Source organism: Protopterus annectens, chromosome 4.part0 (assembly GCF_019279795.1).
Source record: "Protopterus annectens isolate FY-2018-M chromosome 4.part0, PAN1.0, whole genome shotgun sequence".
Classification (NCBI taxonomy): domain Eukaryota; kingdom Metazoa; phylum Chordata; order Ceratodontiformes; family Protopteridae; genus Protopterus; species Protopterus annectens.
The window spans coordinates 1,366,988,482-1,367,007,845 of record NC_056733.1 but is presented as its reverse complement, the minus strand read 5'-3'; positions in this window follow the sequence as shown (position 1 = coordinate 1,367,007,845).

Genomic DNA, 19,364 nt, shown 5'->3' with positions numbered 1-19,364 from the left:
AAACTACCAACATGAAAATTTCATCAAAAAGTAATTTAAAGGTCATACTGCTAACCTGCTACCTGGACCTCTTTGAATTTATCAATATTCAACCCTTTGCCCTGATCCTGGATGACTTTAAACTATCCAACTGTAGATTGGAAGAATTACTCATGCCAAAATAGAAATGCCCAGAGATTCCTTGGTTTTTGTCAATGCAAATGCCTTGGATCAGTTGGTTGACACCTCCACAAGAGGTGAATATATCTTGGACTTGGTATTAACCAACATGAGTAATCACTGCAGCACCACTACAGTGTCATCATTCCTGGTATGATCCAACCACAAAACAGTCACTTTCAAAGTCACCATTTCCCCCAACTCCCCCTAGCTAGGATCAAACAAAACAAACTTCTCTAAAGCTGATTACAACCTCCTGAGGGAAGGCATAAACAGCTTCAAAGCTCTCTCCCCCTCCATAGGAACTGACATATGTCCAAACCTACACCTTAGTACTATATGAGTATTTATATAGCTGAATGGAATCAGGCATGCCCGACAGGACAAAATCAACCTCCTCAAGGCAGAGTAAGCCTGCCTGGTGGGCATCTGAAATAAATAAACTCCATAATAAAAGGAAAACATTGCTGCCCAGGACCAAGAAGGAGCAGGTGCCTACTTGGAAGCAATATCTCCTTAGCCTGAACAAGCAAATAAGCACTATTGAAATCCTACAATGCAAACTTTGAGTCCAAACTGGTCACATCTACTAAAGACAATCATAAGGCCTTTTTCACATGGAAGCATGCAGATCTGTTCAGAACTGGTGGTCAAGGACACCACATACTCAAATGCTGTAACTATAGCCAACTTGCTGGCAGACAGGTTCAGTGAAAACATCACCCCTCTGTCCCCCCATCAGTAAATCAGACCATCCCCAGTACCTGCCCCTCCCTTTATCTCTAGGGAGCAAGTCATCACTGCCCTCTCAAAGGCAAAAATATACAGCCTCCATGGGACCTGATAACATCCCAGGCTGCATCCTACATAAACTCTGGCAGGAACTTGCAGCACCATTAGGCACCCTATTCAAGCAAAGCCTGAGTACCGGCTTCATCCCAGCCAAGTGGAGGACAATAACTGTCATCCCTTTGCACAAAGGTGGAGCATCCATCGATCCAAGAAATTATAGACCTATCAGCCTAACTAGCCTGATCTGCAAGACCATGATGTGGATTATCACTGAACTCATTAACAAGGACATTGGCAACATCCAAACACTCGATCCCACTCAGTTTGGTTTCATTAAGGGGAGGTCATGACTGTTAAATTTGGTTGTCTTCTTTGAGACAGTCACCAAAGCCATGGACGAGTGGTAGACAATGCACACCACCTACCTTGACCTGGCCAAAGCCTTTGATATGATTCCCCACTCAGTTATAATAGATAAACTCTCTCAACTAGGCATCATTCCATATGTTACGAGATGGTTAGCAAACTGATTCACTGATAGAACCAACTTAGTCAAGATAGGAGAAGCCACCTCAAGCAGTAGACCCTGTCGATCGGTCTTGGGGCCTCTGCTGTTTAGGATATACTTTTCTGAGGTGCAGGCCAAAACCAGTGGGCTATGGCTGACCAGGTTTGCAGATGACTGCAGGCTGGGTTCTATCATCAACTCCCAAAGTGATGTGGACATCCTCCAAGAGGGTCTCACCCAAACAAATGACTGGTGTCAGAAATATGGCCTCAAACTGAATGTAAAAAAAGTGATCACCATCCCCTATGGGGAGAGTGACATCCCCACAAATTATTGCATTAATAATAAGGTCCTCAGCATGCAATCAGTCGTGAAGGACTTGGGTACCCAGGTTGATAGAAGACTAACTTTTGGACACCATATTGCCTCCATTTTAAGGAAAGCTTTCTACATGGCCCACCTCATTAGTAAGGGTATCTCATCCAGGAGCAAGGTGGTCATAACATCCCTGTATTTTTTCCTTATAAGACCCATTATTGAGTACAATGCCCCTTTCAGCATGTACCTCACAATGCACATGCTGCAGCTGTAGAGACCACAGAGGTTCCTCATCAGGAGAATCCAGGGCCTCAAACATCTACTATGGACAGATAGGCTAAATGCCCTGTCCATCTACTCAATCTCCTACAGAGTCCTTAGAGGTGACCTCTGTCTGGCATACAAAGCAATCTCAAACCCTGCCTTGATGGGACTGCTGCATATCCGCAAGCCAAGCTCCATTCGAGTAACCCGCATGCACAACCTCAACCTTGTCTGTGACATCAATAGGACTTGTTGGCGGGACAGATTTGTGGACTAGACACCCTCTCCATGTCAAGCAGAGTACCTCATTAACCCATTTTAAGCACAACTTGAATAACTAGATGTAGAGCAGAAAATAAACCCTGGGATTCCACCTGTGTCCCTGCTGAACAGTGGCATAGAGTGTTGACTTGTTGGAATATGGACTAAATTCTTGGCTAGGCTTGTAAGGGCCTCAGGGCCAATAGCCTAGTAACTTCCTTTGATCCTATGATCTGACTAACTGTGACCCCCCCCCCTCGTGCTTCCTCACTGGTCTGTTTACATTACTCTAAGCTCTCAGCTTATGTTTGCTCTTCCAGCTTACCTGACACTATATTTGTCATCTTGACCTATTTAGACCAACATTTAGCAGATGGGTGACTTTTTCTACAAAAGGGACAGGATTGGTGAAAGTGGCAGACTGGCCAGGAGCAGTGACCCTTATTAAAGGCATAATATGGCTTAAGCTTATTCCTCTTCAGCACTGTGATGGCAGAAAGCCTGAGCATGTTCATAGCTAAATACTAGGCTACCTGCCCTGAAATGTCATTTCAAGCCTAAACAATAACCTGAGGTCAGAATCAAAGCCTGTACTTTGTGTCTGTGAGGTGAATACCTTAATCATTATACCAAACCGATTGTCAAATGAATGATACGGTGGCAATGTAATCTGGAAGCAAACAAGCCTGACTAGTGTTGAACACTTTCCTCTTTGCATAGCAGAGGATGGTTGGGATCCATCAACCTCTGATGGGCCCAGCACATGTATGCTGTACCACTCGGCTGTCTTTCATAACACTAAGCTATATACCTACTTGATGCTATTCCCATCTTAGGTCCTTATTGTTTGCACAGAACGTCTGAAATTTTCAGACATAATTAAACCATGCCAATAGCCACCCCCACCTCTGGGTGGTAAGCCTTCATAATGATAAAATAATATGACAGAACTAGGAGGGAATGATAAGGTCCCTTTTGTTAAAACTCCACCCTCCAATTGTCCCAGTTACATACTCAAGAGCATTAGGCTTGTTTCTCCTAAGGCCACCTATGCTACTATGCTTCATAACATCAAATTCCAATATGCTTTGGATGCCATCCTCATCCACAAATCAAGTGCATTAAGAAAATCACCTTTTAAAATCTTGCTCTTAATAACTGGTGGGATATGAACTATAATACATGGAGTGATGTGTGCAATGGGCACCATGGGGGGGGGGGTGGACTCAGCTGGCTGCAAAGCCTGATTGGATGATACCAAGGATCCTACTCTAGTGGTATGTGTAAAGAAGTTGAGACAGTGCCTATCCCTGGCAATGGGACTTGCATATCTTTTGTCAGTATACCTTGCAGCAGTGGGGAACACAAACCCTTCTATACCATCAAATCAAAAATTATTTGACTTCCCACCCTCCAGCAATGCATCTAAAAATTCACCAATGTATAACCCCTGTAACTGATCATGACCTACACCTGCCTCCAACTCTTGGACATCATTTTGCTTCTGCTGATACTGCACACCTTTATGGAATACTGGTTAAGGTCAATTGGTGTTACTTCCAATACCCCTTGAGCTACCTGTGTCTCATTCTCTTGGCTGAAATGCTGCTCTCCTCCATACCACCGGTTGGATACAATACTTCTTCTGTTGGTCTCATGGGCATTAAAGCTGTAATGGCCTGTTTTCTACCTCTTGGAAAAATCATTAGCTAGTTAAACATAGATCCTCCCTGCATTTGGATTAGTTATCCCTAGCTGGCATAGTAAAACTTGTCCATTCTAGCCTGAGCTTAATATTTATGAGAATAGATCCTGGGTGCTCACATCTTCATTATTTATCTTTTTTATCTGATTTATGTATAAGAATGATGTGTCATGCCATCAGCACAAAGCTACTTTGCTGATCACTACTCTCCAAAATCCAGTCTCAAACCATCTTCTTAAATTGTGAAGCATTTCATCTCATAATAGTACAATGACCAGCGTGAAACCTGCTTTATCTATTAACAACTACCACTGAGACTAACCTTCTGAAGTTTCCTACATTTACAGTTCTGTTACCATATATGACCTTCCAGCCATATGCGAAGACATAGTGCCCAAAAGGCAAAGCAACACACATTCTAGAAACACTACTGAAGAAGAGGTATGACACCAAAAAAAAAACACTTTTCCCAGCATCAAACTCACAACATGCACATCCAAAGTTAAACATTAGCACCTCCACACAACTTGTAGGTGGATGCAAATCATATAAAACTGCTCAACAATGCAATGCATATGGGGGGCAACAAGGAATTTCCCCTTTCCTTCTTGTACCTTAATTTTCATTTTCTTTTAACAGTTCCTGTCATATAGATGCCACGCAAAACTCATCAAGCCACTCAGCAACACAACACCTACTTACCCAACAATCCCTTCTTTTATGCCTCCTATCCCTTAACATACTATCTTTTTAAACAAAAAAAAAAAACTATCCTGCAAATATAATAAGAAACACCAGGTCCTACTTAACTAGTCATTCTCTGTATTATAATATAATAAAAAAGGCTTTAACCTCACAACTCTTGCACTAAAGGCTAAGACAAACATCAGGTGCCACCAAGTCATATAATGACAAGCATCTACTAAGTCTCTTCTGTATCTAAAAGGCAGGAAAGAAACATTATATTAGAACCTGCTCTGTGAAAGGGAAATACCTCATCTATGGTAAAGAAAGAGAACTGCCAGTAAACAACTTTTACTCAAATTCTACTGAAAATCTGCATTAGTGGTTAAAACCCACTGCATGCTGTTTAAGAACATACACTATAAAACTTCTTGTCATCTTTTTCTTTTTTTTTTTTTTTTGTTAACTATTTGACAGAAATCTTTGGAAAGACAGGATTATCAGATACTGTGCAAGGCACTAATTCAATGTCAGTGTTCAGAAATCAGCCACAGACCTCAACAGTTCATTAAAGGTCTCACTCCTTCTAGGTAGTATTCAATATGTTTTATCTCCATACCATTCATATAGTCTAAATTTAAACATTTCTACCAATCAGTCTAATTTCTAAAACAATGAACTCTATGTCTTTCCTGATCTAGGTTGTAAATAATTATGTCCCGGGCTGGTCTGCATAACAAGTGAGCAGGCATATGTAGGGAGGGAGAAGACTAAGCAATATTGGTCCAAGTCTGATAAAAGTTAGTAAGTCAAAGTAATACGCAAGTCAATTAATGAGAGTAGTAGTTTTTGAATTGTTAATAAAAAGCCCCTTTATTGTTTTTTTTATTGCAGTATATAAAAAAAGTATTCAAAGCCTTCTGGCATTTTTCATGGATTAGATCAGTAGGCTATATACAGGAATTTCATGTTTTTAGAAACTTACTTTGAAAGCCTTTCAAGAGCTTTCTTTAAAATTTGACATTCCTTACAGGGGTTTCTACAGTGCCTTGAAATATAACATGTAGATTATACCCAAGGAATACAATGCAAAATCTTCTCATCCTCTATTCAATATAGTTTCGGCGATGGATTATAGTGGAGATAATTCAGTGTTTCATTTGTTATGCCAGCTATGCTGGCAAAGGTTTGTGACTGCTGAAAGACCTTACTGTGTTACTTATCAGTGGAAGACTGTAGCTTTGCTGACTATTTGACAATGGTGCAGACTAACCAAGGACTGACTGATGAACTGTATGCAGCATCAGTTAATGTAGGTTGGGATTATGCTGAGCTCTGTTGGACAAATTTTCAGTTAACTCTAGCAGAAAGTGATCAGAGCAGTTCTAAAGCACTTCTACCTAGACATCAAATGTGACTATCATAATGTGGAAAAAGGAAATTTAGGCAAAAATGGTTCATTTTCCAGTCCGTCCTATTATGGTAAAAGGACAATGTTAGCTGTGGAGAAAGAAGTTGGAGATTACCCTTTATTCAAGACCAGTAAGCCACAATTTATATAATTATAAACGAAAGGATAAAAAAGTCACGCATACAAGCCATTCAGTAGAAACTGCAAGAAAAACCCAGCCAAGCTAAAGTTTTCACTATGTGATACCTACTGTAATGGAGGCCCATGGAATATATGCAAATGACCCCTTAAGGATCTCAAGTGTTTCAGCTATGTGGCTTCTGACTCTCCATTAGTTTCTTTTTTTACTTTTTAAGCCTCTGTGGTTACATTCACCCCAATAGGAAAACAAGCATGAATAAACTGGAAAGAGTACAGTGGAAATATACCAAGGGCATCCATGGATGTGAAAAACTAAGTTATTAAGAAAGACTAAAATATCTGAACTTGTACAGTGTCTCTTACAGCTATTTAAGAGGAGAGCTTATTCAGGTATATAGAGCATTTAGGGACAACTACCTCTGGGAATATTTGGGGTTATCAAAACGTACTAGAGAATGATCAGATAACCTATGCAGAAGATTCTATAGGAATGAGAAGTGTACTAATTGGTAATCTGACAGAGTAGCTGATGCTTGGAACAGACTACCAAATCACATTAAAGCAAGTACTAGTTTCAATATTTTTAAGAACAGCCTGGACATTTATTATGGGAACAAGTGGTTTGGTATATTGGCAAACTAGAAGGGCATTAATTCCCGTGCTTGAAACATTTGTATGTATGTATGTATGAATGTATGCATGTATGTATAAAGCCAACGCCCATTTGCTATGAAGTATGGCCAAACTATTCTCTTATGCCATGCTAATGAGTCAATAAAAATGCTGAAACATGCACGTCCACAAAAGTCTTGGACATTCACAAGCCATATAGCAGAAATGCTTGCTGTCTCTAAGGGGTCATTTTCATTTATCACATGGGCCTCCATTACAGGTATCACACAGTGAAAACTCTAGCTTGGCTGGGTTTTTCTTGCAGTAAACTGTATATATTGATATATACATCTATACACACACATGCACAAACACACACACACACACACACACACACACACACACACACACACACACACACACACACACACACACACACACACACACACAGACTTCCAACAGAATCCATGTTAATTATATATATCTGTATAGATAGATAGATCACACATCAGTGGGTGAAGGGAAATTCCCATTTTCAAAATGAAATTGCATAGAAGACTCATTAGGTTGCTATGTTTGTAATTCTCACTGTCAGTGGTGGGGCCGCCCTTGTGCAGTAGCATTGCAACAGTAATGTGTCAGTCCCATAGGACAAAAACATTTTCTAAGCACCGGTTTAAACATAAACCTCAATGTCACAAGATGGATTGCTAACTGGCTCACAGACAGAACCCACAGGGTGAGAGTTGTGGGAGCTAGGTTTGACTCTAAACCGGTTACAAGTGGCGTTCCCCAGGGCTCAGTCCTAGGACCCCTCCTGTTCAGCATATACTTCTCAGAGGTACAGGCAAGCACAAGAGGACTATGGCTGACCAATTTTGCAGACAACTGCAAACTAGGGGGAATTATTGACTCTACAGCTGACACAGACATCCTCCAAAACTTTCTCACTGAGATGGATACCTGGTGTCAAAATCATGGCCTCAAACTAAATGCCAAAAAGTGCATAGTCATCCCCTTTGGAAAAAAAACAAAGTACCCACAAACTATCACATAGGTGGTAGTCCCCTAAATACAGAAGATGTAATAAGGAATCCTGGGACCCAAGTAGAGAGTAATCTCACCTTTGATAACCACATTGCCAAAGTGGTTAGAAAATCCTTCTACATGGCCCACCTAATCACAAAAGGGTTCGCATCCAGATCAAAAGAGGTCATTGCGCCCCTCTACTCATCACTCATTAGACCCATCATAGAGTACAATGGCCCATTTGGGATGTATCTTACAAGACACTTGCAACAGCTGGAAAGACCACAGAAGTACCTCACCAAGAGCATCACTGGCCTCAAACAGATGCCCTATGTAGCTCGACTGAAGAAACTCCAGCTGTACTCGGTTGTATACCACCTACTCAGAAGTGATCTCTGCCTGACATACAAGGCCATGTCCAACCCAGAATTGATGGACATGCTCCACTTAAAGAAAACCTTATCCCCTCGAGCCACACACTCTAGGGATCTAAACCTCACCACAACAATAAATAGGATGTGCTGGAGAGATAGATTCCTGTCCCAGAGACTTCCCATGCTTTGGAACAAGATTCCAATCTACATTAGGCAGAGCTCCTCATTAACACTCTTCAAAAGAAACCTTGAAGAGTGGATGGGAAACAGAAAGTTTACCCCGGGGATCACTTCAGTGACTCTGCTGGACAGAGGCACAGGGAACTAATATAAAGGGGAGGCGAAAGCCAACACATTCTGGCTAGGCTTATAAATGCCTTCGGGCAGATAGCCTACTACCTACCTATGAACCTATATACTCAGTACTGTCCAAAGTGCTGATTGCCAGTCTTCTGTGCTTAGCATTTTTGAGCAGAGGAAGGCAGACGAATACAACTTTTATATTTTTCTCATTGAAGCAGAGACCCATGTTTGCTCATCACTCAACTGTGTGCAAATAGGGAAAGCAGTACTAATAATCCTTAATATCATAAAATTTATGACACAACATTTGTGATATAAACTACATTATGAACACCATTGTATCTGTTTGCTATTTATGAACAAAAGTACACCAGTTCCGATAGAACACTCAAGTGATGTTGACAGTAATCCACATGGATGTGTTGAATAAAAATAGTAGATTTATTGAGTGCGCTTTCATCTTAGAAACCAAGATTTCATCAGAAAACAATTACAATTCAAAAACACAGTGCTTTTATACCCTTGAGCTAATGAAATAAATAATTAGCAATCAATCGTGCATCACCCCTGTCATACTTAAAGCAGCATACCAATATTATAGGTTCATAGGTAGGTACTAGGCTATTGGCCCTAGGGCCTGTACAAGCCTAGCCAAAAAGGAACCCTGACTTTCGCCACCCAAGAAAATTATTTTCCTGTGCCCCTGTCAAGATGAACCACAGAAGTGATCCCCAGGGTGAATTTCCTATTACCCATCCAATCATCAAGATTTTTCTTTAAGAGTGCTAATGAGGAGCTCTGTTTGCCATAGATAGGTAGTCTTGTAGTAGCATGTTCTGTTTATTGTGGTGACAAGGTTTAGGTCCCTAGAGCATGTAGCTCAGAAGGATTGGGATTTCTTTAAGTGGAGCATGTCCAACACTACTATACTCCAAATAATGATTTGAAAAAGTAGGTTTTCTATATATTCCCGACACAAAACAACCCTTAGTATTATCCACAGAAATAGTTACGTCCAGATAGTTTATAGACTTACTGTCTTGTGTAGCAGTAAATTTGAAGTAATCACAAACAGTGTTGATATAAAAACATTTCCTTTATAGTTTCATCCCCCCTCCATAAAATAAAAATGTCATCCAAAAAACGGAGTTAGGTCCACCTCCACACTATTTGGAGTATAACAGTTGTCACCCAGGATACATTAAGAAAAACATTGTGAAGGGCCAAATGGTGAGGGTAGCCAGAATGTGCTCCAGTAAAGAGATTTGTAAGACTGAGATAGCTACCCTGGTTAACCTCTTTATGGATAGGGGTTACCCCACCTCTTTGTTACATTCTGTGTGTGAGAAGGCTTTAAATGAATGGGGTAAGAAATTTGTACCCCTATTGGGTAAACCCCTTGAGATTTTAACAAACCCTGTTGAATATTCTGTGGACAAAAATTATAGTCAATCCATGGCTTTGACATATGGGTTAATCAGTAAGGACATTCAACAAATAGTGAAGAGAAATTGGGTAATTTTCAAGGATGAGGACGGTCTTATGGACTTTGTAGGTAAAAAACCTCACTTTGTGTTTAAAACTAATAATAACCTCAAGTTTTTACTGGAACATCCTATAAAAATAAATGACACATGAAGAGGAACTAGGAGTTGTGGTTATTGGGCATACTGTTCATATATTTTAGGGGTTGACTGGGTGGAAATTGGCTCCCCTAAGAAAAAGGTGTGGTTGAAGAGAGGTTTGTGTGGTTCCAAGCAACTGGTTTATATTTCTATTTGTAAGAATTGCCAACAGTTCTATGTTGGCAAAACTGAAAGGGCTTTGTGTAGACGGATCTATGAGCACCTTTATGCCATTAGACGTGAGGATGATGATAATGCTCTCTACAAGCATTTAAAGGGAAATAGTTTATGTAAAACTTTTCTTTTTGGTATTCTTGAGAACCTTGGTAATGACATCAGGATTGGTGATTGGAAAAACAGGTTAGATAGGGAAGAGTTAAAGTGGCAGCTAAGACTGAATTCCACCTACCCCCCAGGTATTAACGAAGCATGTAGTATTATGCCTGTCTTAAAATACCATTCATTTAAGCTTTAAATGTTTCCTTTCAAGTAGAAAAGGTTATATTTTACTCTTATTAATGTATATGGTATATATTAAATTATATTTCATTATTATTGTCATTAATTTATATATAATGTACTAGTATCATATTTCATTGTATTTTTATAGCTTCATTTACTTGTAGTTTTTAAAACATTTTTAAAACATTTTAAAATCATGAAATATTGGTATGCTGCTTTAAGTATGACAGGGGAGATGCACAATTGATCGCTAATTAATTATTTCATTAACTCAAGGGTATAAAAGCACTGTGTTTTTGAATTGTAACTGTTTTCTGATGAAGTCTTGGTTTTTAAGACGAAAGCGCGCTCAATAAATCTACTATTTTTATGCAACACGTCTGTGTGGATTACTGTCAACAACACTCGAGTGTTCTATCGGAACTGGTGTACTTTTGTTTATGGTTGGTGTCTTGCAGTTCCTGGTTTTGTGTTTTTGGAGTTGTTTGCTATTTATACCGTAGCTTATATGGATAAGTACTTCTCATGTTCAAGTAGTAGTCTTTAAATATGTATCTCACATGTACAAACACTTTGTTATCAATCATACAAACAATTGGCTTGTGGGTGCACTATGGAAAGAGCTGATTGGCAGGAATTATTATGTTTACTGCTCAGTTACTCTGTAACATGTAAAACCACAATGAAAGTTCAGGCACATTTTTACTGACAGAACACATATTTACTCAGACTCATGTCCCTTGCTCCCATGGATTTGAAAATGAATATGTCAGTAGTAGTTCCCACGTTAACTACACTACATGAATGAATAAATAGCACAACTGCATTTTAACATCATTTAAGGTTTTATACTGACAATAAGCATTCAGATTATCTTATACATGTATTAATGTGGGAATCAGTTCAACACAAATATGAATACATGTACATACACATTTGTATCCTTGCTGATCACAAAACATGTGTGTGTCTACATGAGTCTACTTCGACCCATCGAAAACTCACTTGAACGAATTCAAGATAAATGAGTCCAGTTCAGTGAAAGTGCATTTACAAGAAAATGCACTTTTGCAAAAAACACATCACTGAAGAGGGTTCACTGATTCAAGGATCATGTGGTGGTGCAGCTGTGTTCATTGTGATGTGGTGTATGGGAGGGAACCTTTAATGTTTATATCAGTTGTTATAGATCATGGTACAGTGAGGATAAGGGAATATTCTCTTTTCCCCACTGTAGTACAATCTCGGAGTTAGAATATATAAGTAGAGGGGGTATGGAGGGTGCAGGGGTACTTCCCCCCTGCATAATTCTGTTTGCTGTATTTGTTTTTTTTTATTTTATTTTTATTCTTTTGCTTTTTTTGTTGGGTGATGTGTTTTTTCATGAAAGTGCATTTTCACGTAAATGCACTTTTGCTGAACTGGACTCATTTTTCTATAATTCGTTCAAGTAAGTTTTTGATGGATTGAAGTAGGCCCATCTGTGTGTGTTAGTGTGTGTGTGTGTGTGTGTGTGTGTGTGTGTGTGTGTGTGTGTGTGTGTGTGTGTGTGTGTGTGTGTGTGTGTGTGTGTGTGTGTGTGTGTGTGTGTCTGTGTATGACAATAAGTATATAATGTAAACAACATACTGAGAAACAGTTTCATATATCTCAGTTCTGCTACATGCATTTCTGAAAGCTTTTTTTGCATCTAGTTTGAGAAGCTGTCTTTTAAAGTATACCTGCACATTGGAAACACAGCAGAAAATACAAAATCCACACTTTGTATACAACTGTCATAACAGGATATGTTACACAGATCATATAATGATGATGCCATCATTTGTAAAGACCAGTATGAGAAGGCAATTCCATACTTTAGGGATGGTGCAGTCATTAACTACTGTGTTCTGCAGATGGAAACAAGATACTTACATGTGAGTTAACTTACTACAGCAACCTGTGTAAGTGAGTGTGTGTTTGTGTGTGTGTGTGTGTGTGTGTGTGTGTGTGTGTGTGTGTGTGTGTGTGTGTGTGTGTGCGCGCATGCATGTGTGTGTGTGTGTGTGTGTGTGTGTGTGTGTGTGTGTGTGTGTGTGTGTGAGCATAGTCAGACATCACTCTGTATCCTACTATCATCAAACCAGTCCCATGCAAAACTAATATTTTGACAGTTGTGCATGCCTATCCAGCCATTTCATACTGGCCTCTTAATATCTTCTTCCAAACATAAAGTGATGATGACCTTGAGCAGTATCCTACCTTCACCAAGAATGATGCCACAATACAGAGATAAGATGATCAGCTTTAACAATTGGCTTAAACTCTGGTGTCATTCAAAGGGGATCCAATGTCTGTCTGCCTGGGATGACATGCTGGACAAGCCACGCTGCTTCGCAAGGGACGGCTTGCACCTGTCACCCCTGGGATTCCGGATATTGGCAAAGGCTCTTGCCACCCCCATAGTGCCTTTTTTAGGCAAGGCTCAAATTCTAAACCTACCACCCTAGAACACAAAAATGGAAAAAAACTAAGGGTAATGCTGCTCAATGCCAGAAGTCTCAATCTCAAAATGCACGCACTCAAGGCCCTTCTCAGTATGGAGAACATCGATGTCTGTGCTGTGACAGAAACCTGGTTCAAGGCTCCTGAGAGCACCCCAGCACTATCAGGTTTTACCTCATACCATGCGTTCTGGCCCCAAAATCTGGACAATACCAAGAAAGGAGGGGGGGTATCCATATTCATCAAGGACACCCACACCTCAAGATTGGTGGCAACACACGATGCATCGGAGACCATCCAGGTGCAATTAACCATAGGCAAGACTGCTATGCAAATTGTAGCATGTTACAGGCCACCCTCACAAACTCAGGAACCTCACATGGCTTTCCTGAAAACACTGGAGGGGATAAATGTATCCCCAAACACCATCATACTAGGTGACTTCAATTACCCTAATATAGACTGGGAACACTACGCAAGCCCAAACACTCTAGCCCAAAAGTTCCTGGAATTCATAAACTCAAACGCCATGGAACAACTGGTCACCATCCCCACAAGAGGAGAAAACATACTTGATCTCATCATCACGAACATGGGAGCACAATGTTCAACACCGGAAGTATACCCCTCACTGGTGAGATCAGATCACAAACTAATCTCGCTGGAGGTCCTCATCCCACCCCCACCTGAAATAAAAAAGACCACAGTAAAGAACTTCTCGAAAGCCGACTTCACACTTCTAAAGACTAGTGTGGTCTCCTTTAAGGCCTCCGAGCCGGCGGAAAACAGTACCCAAGCCGCTGAATCACTTACAAATGCCTTCTACCAGCACCTACAGGACTGCATGGATAAGGCAATCCCAAGCAAAACAAAGACTCTCTGTACCATAGGCAAGCGTCCAGTCTGGTGGACCCCAGCCATAAACAAACTCTACAACAAAAGGAGGAAGCTACTACAAGATAGAGCTAAATCCTTAAAAGGTAAGACACCTTTGATCACTACAAGTAAAAAACTAAGAGCTCTCATAAAATCATCCAAAGCAAACTTTGAGAGAAAAATAGCTAAAGACTCAAAAGACAATCATAAGGCCATCTTTAGCTATGTTAGAAACCTGGGAGGAAACTCCCAGATATGCTCAGAACTAGTTCAAAATGATGTGAAGATTACTGATCCTACAGACATTGCCAACATACTGGCTGACAGGTTCAGTGCAAACTCCCCCCCCCCCGCCAAAAGGAGAGATATCTATACCAAACGATTGCAGCCCCCCAAACATCTCTAATGCCCAAGTGAGAACTGCTCTCTCCAAAGCAAAAACACAGCATCCATGGGACCTGATGGTGTCCCGGCTGTGTGCTCCATGAACTCAACGAGGAATTAAACCCACAGCTAGGACAGCTGTTTAATCATAGTCTCACCTCTGGATACGTACCCAGGGAGTGGCGCACTGCGACAGTGGTCCCACTTCATAAAGGCGGTGCCTCCACCGACCCTGGAAATTACCGGCCCATTAGCTTGACAAGCCTTATCTGCAAAGCCATGGAGAGGATCATAATGGATCTCATAAATAAAGACATAGGGAATTTGCAGACCTTGGATCCAACCCAGTTTGGCTTTGTCAAAGGCAGATCATGCCTTTTAAACTTGGTTGACTTTTTCGAAACAGTCACCAAAGCCATTGATGAGGGAAAGGCAGTCCCATACAGCCTACCTCGATCTGGCGAAAGCTTTCGATACAATACACCACTCGGGTATCATTGAAAAACTCATCAGCTTAAATGTTAACCCATACATCACAAGATGGGTTGCAGACTGGCTGAGTGACAGAACCCACAGGGTCAGAGTTGCTGGCGCCATGTCAGACTCTAAGCCTGTCACAAGTGGTGTCCCGCAGGGCTCAGTCCTGGGCCCACTCTTGTTTGGCATCTACTTCTCCGAAGTACAAGCAAACACAGGAGGGTTATGGCTGACAAAGTTTGATGACTGCAAACTGGGCGCCGTAGTCGAAAACACATCTGACACAGATATCCTTCAGAAGGGTCTCACAGAAACGGATAACTGGTGCCAGAGCCATGGCCTAAAGTTAAATGCCAAAAAATGCATAGTCATACCCTTCGGGAAAAACAAGGTTACCCCTAGCTACCATATAGGTGGCAATCCACTGAGCACAGAAGAAGTTATTAGGGACCTGGGGACCCAGGTTGACAGTAGCCTGTCATTCGACACCCATGTAGCTAAAGTAGTTAGGAAGACCTTCTACATTGCCCACCTTATCATGAAGGGATTCACATCTAGATCAAGGGAGGTCATAGTTTCCCTATACTAATCACTCATCAGACCAATGATTGAGTACAATGCCCCATTCTGAATGTATCTGACCCGACACTTGCAGCTGCTAGAGAGGCCACAAAAGTTCCTCACCAAAAGGATAAAGGGTCTCAAAAATCTGTCCTATGCTGCCCGAATGAAAGAACTTCAACTATATTCAGTCGCTTACCGCTTGCTCAGAGGTGACCTGTGCCTGACATACAAGGCCATGTCAAACCCAGATTTGATGAATATACTTCACCTCAATAAATCTAGATCCATCAGAGCCACAAGGGCGGGAGACTTAAACCTCGACACGGCTATTAATAGGACGTGCTGGAGGGATAGATTCATCACCCAAAGACTCCCTATACTGTGGAACAAAATCCCGGTATATGTGAGGCAGAGCACCTCGCTGGCCTTGTTCAAGAGAAATCTTGACCAATGGATGGGAGATCGCAGATATACCCCAGGGATTACCTCAGTGTCACTGCTCGACAGAGGCACAGCAAAATAATGGGTATAGTTCCCCATACTAAAGGGGTGGCGTAAGCCACAAAACTATGGGCTAGGCTTGTAAATGCCCTCGGGCAGATAGCCTAGTATAAACCTATGAACCTATGAACCTATGAACCTGTCTACTGTAAATTGAACAGCAGCAGTTTAAAGGTCAGACTTCTGACATGGTGCTAGTGTTAAGTACTGAGTTTTCTAGCTTGTGTAAGTATTATATAAGGGGTCTAATCTCACTCCATTCAACTGGTGTCTGTAGCCAGAAGAACATAAGTCTGTAGCTTACTGTCAGCAATCTAGTCCCATGGAGAACAAATATTTGACAGTTGTACATGCCTTCACAGCCAGTTCATACAGGCTTCCCGATCTCTTCTCTCAAACATCCAAAGAAGATGTCATCCACTATACATTTTCCAGCATTAGTGTTACAGTCAGAGTTGTGCTGTAGTAATCACATTAAGTACTGAGTTCTCTAGCTTGTGTAACTAGTTAGGTAGAGGCTCTAATTTCACTGCAGTCAACTGGTTTCTGTATGTGTGTGTGTCTGTAATAAGAAGAGCATAAATCTGTATCCTACTGTCAGCATTCATTCCAATGCAAAACAAAAATTTGTCAGTCATACATGCCTATACAGCAATTTCATACAGGCCTCCCAACATCTTCACTAAAACATCCAATGATGATGTTGTCCACTATAAATCATCCAGCAGCAGTATAAAAGTCAGACTTATGTTGTGGTGCTTGAGTTAGGTACCAAGTTCTCTAGTTGTTGCAACTAAATAGGCAGGGATTCTAATTTCACTGCTGTCAACTGGTGTGTGTGTGTGTGTGTGTGTGTGTGTGTGTGTGTGTGTGTGTGTGTGTGTGTGTGTGTGTGTGTGTGTGTGTGTGTGTGTGTGTGTGTGTCTAGTCATAAAAACATGAATGTGTATCCTACTGTCAACATTCAGGCCCATGCAGAACAAATATTTTGGCACTCATACATGCCTACCTAGCCATTTTAAACAGGCCTCCCAACATCTTCTCACAAACATACACCACTGATGTCATCAGATATAAAGTGTTATCTGACACTCTAAAAGCCAGACTTGTGTGGTGGTACTTGAATTAACTCATTACAGCTGAATGCACCTCCAAGTGTGTTGGCAGTTACTTCCTACTGCGGCTCTATGTGTCAAATATTGCTTATTCATATTTGCATTAATATTTCCAAAATCATGCTACATACAAGGTATCAGAATATTTTAACTTGACGCATACATGATGATAAACACAACTATATTGATATTTGACCTATGTTAATAAGTATTTGTTATAACTGTAAGGTGATAACTTCCTTTCTTAAAGGCTCAAGCCATGCCCACTGGGAGTTAAAGGTACACATTGAAAAGAGCTGTGCTGGAGGGAATGAGTTAGGTACTATGGTCTCTAGATAATTAGGTAGGGGGTCTAGACTCATTGCAGTCAACTTGTGTGTGTGTGTGTGTGTGTGTGTGTGTGTGTGTGTGTGTGTGTGTGTGTGTGTTGGTGTACATTTAGTTCACATTCGAGACACCATTTGAGAACACCATGTGAGACAATCCTACTACCATCTTCTTCTTCCCACAATGAGTTAGGTACTATGGTCTCTAGATAATTAGGTAGGGGGTCTAGACTCATTGCAGTCAACTTGTGTGTGTGTGTGTGTGTGTGTGTGTGTGTGTGTGTTGGTGTACATTTAGTTCACATTCGAGACACCATTTGAGAACACCATGTGAGACAATCCTACTACCATCTTCTTCTTCAGACCAGACGCTGCTGATATCATCAGCTATAAAGTGCTGCCTGGCACTCTAAAAGCCAGACTTGTGCTGTGTCATGATTGTGTTAAGTACTGTGTTTTATAGATAATTAGGCTGGGGTTCTAGTCTCACTGCAGTCAACTTGTAAGAGTGTGTGTGTGTGTGTGTGTGTGTGTGTGTGTGTGTGTGTGTGTGTGTGTGTGTGTGTGTGTGTGTGTGTGTGTGTGTGTGTGTGTGTGTGTGTGTGTGTGTGTGTGTGTGTGTGTGTGTGCTGGTGTTCAGTTTGTTCACATTTGAGAGACCATTTTAAAACAGCATGTGGGAAACTCCTGCTACCATCTTCTTGCCAACAGACATTACTGACATTATCAGCTATAAAATGGTTTCTGAGACTCTAAAAATCAGACTTGTGCTGCAGTGCTTGCATTAAGTACTGTTCTCTGTAGATAGTTATATAAAGGTTCTAGTCTCATTGTGGTCAACTGATAAATGTGTGTTCATGTAACAATCAGCATGTTGACAATTTTAGAATGGCATGGGAGTTCACAGCTGTGAACTCTAAACATCATGTAACATACACTGATGATGTCAACCTATATAAAATGCACGCTGACATTATTTAAGTCAAAATTGTGCTGTGGCAGTAATATTAAGTACTGTGTAATTCAGTTTCTGCCACTAGATATGTAGGAGTTCTAATCTGACAGCAGGCAACTTGAGTGTTTATACCAAATAATATTTTTATGACAATTTTACACTGAGATGTGACTACTCATCCATGTCATACCTTCCTCCTAACATGTTCTTCTCATCATACATTGATGCTATCATACTCAATAAAGTGCAATGTGACACTGAGAAAGTCAGACATATGTGGTGGTGCTAGTGTTGCACTGTATGGAATTTAGCTTCTGTACCTACACTCATGTAATATTCAAATCAGACACAGTCTACTGTTCTGTGCATGGTTGGTGATACATTACAATCATTGTATAATCTTTTGAATTGCTTTTCATTTCACTACAACTTGGGAGAACCTTTAACATAGCTCCATGCATCAAATATCCCCTTTTTCCCTCTGGCCACATGACATCCTTCCTGCAGAGGAGTGGAGGTAACCCTCATGTCAAAGATGCATGCACACATCATGGGATTATAGGAACATAGGAGGTTACTAGGCTATTGACACAGAGGTCATTTCACTGCTAGCCATTTCATCCCTATGTAATACCATACATACTCTAGTCAATACCCAAGATTGCATTTATTAATGACTGCTCATGTCCAGGAGCGTTATGGGCCCCATCCCCAATAAGAATTTACTGTGCTCTATCCACTCGTCAAGGTACCTTTTGAACAGTGTCATAGATGTGCTCTGCTTCACATGAATTGACAGCCTATTCCAAAGACACTGCAGTTGCTGAGAGACAAATCTGTCCCTTGAGCACATCCTATTCAAGTTGCAGGCCATTTTTCAATTCCTGGAACAGGTAACTTTAGTCCTGTTTGATTTATGGATGTGCAGCAAATTCATTAGGTTTGGGTCAGAGATTGTTCTATTAACCAGACATAAGTCTCCCTTAAAAAGATTATATAATACTGAGTATAGTGACAGGGACTTTATTTGGTCT